Below are 603 nucleotides of genomic sequence, written 5' to 3'. Positions count from 1 at the left end.
AGTAGTCACATTAGCATTGATATCATCATCCTCTTTTAGAAGGTATAATCCACCCCTCCTTTGATTGAGTGGGCCTAGAAGTGGTGCTTGATTTTGGGTAAGTGTCCCATAATTGTGCGTTTTCAGCAAGTCTATCCAAGTAGTCCCACACATCATCAACATTTTTATTCATGAATTCCCCATTGCACATTGTCTCAACCAATTGGTGCATGGAAGATGTCAGTCCATCATAGAAAAAGTGTGTAATGCGCCACGTTATAAAACCGCGTTGTGGGCATGAACTGATAAGATCCTTGAACCACTCCCAACATTGGAAAAATGTTTCATCCTACTTTTAGGCAAAGTTCATGATTGACTTTCTAAGGATGTTCGTTTTAAGATGTGGAAAAATTTTCTTTATGAACTCCCTTATCATGTCATTCCATGTGTCAATAGATCGGGGACGTAGTGAATGCAACCACGTCTTAGCTTTCTGTAACACTCTAATTCTCATAACCCGAGGATGATCGCTCGAGTACGAGAACCCAAGGATTACATCATAAAATGAAGCTACGATTCATCTAATTACTAACTCATTTCATAACATCAAAATATAACTACTGT

General features: G+C 38.6%; 1 non-coding gene across 1 annotated transcript; it reads left to right on the top strand.

Moving 5' to 3' along the window:
• The first annotated feature begins 260 nt into the window (after positions 1-260).
• Positions 261-367, top strand: LOC131222105 (small nucleolar RNA R71). The gene has a single exon (XR_009159812.1). It is a non-coding gene; the product is annotated as a small nucleolar RNA R71 (small nucleolar RNA).
• Positions 368-603: the final 236 nt, after the last annotated feature.

The sequence above is a fragment of the Magnolia sinica genome, chromosome 12, assembly GCF_029962835.1.
Source record: "Magnolia sinica isolate HGM2019 chromosome 12, MsV1, whole genome shotgun sequence".
Lineage (NCBI taxonomy): Eukaryota > Viridiplantae > Streptophyta > Magnoliopsida > Magnoliales > Magnoliaceae > Magnolia > Magnolia sinica.
Note: the sequence above shows the minus strand (reverse complement) of the source record. Positions and strands in the feature narration are given on the sequence as shown.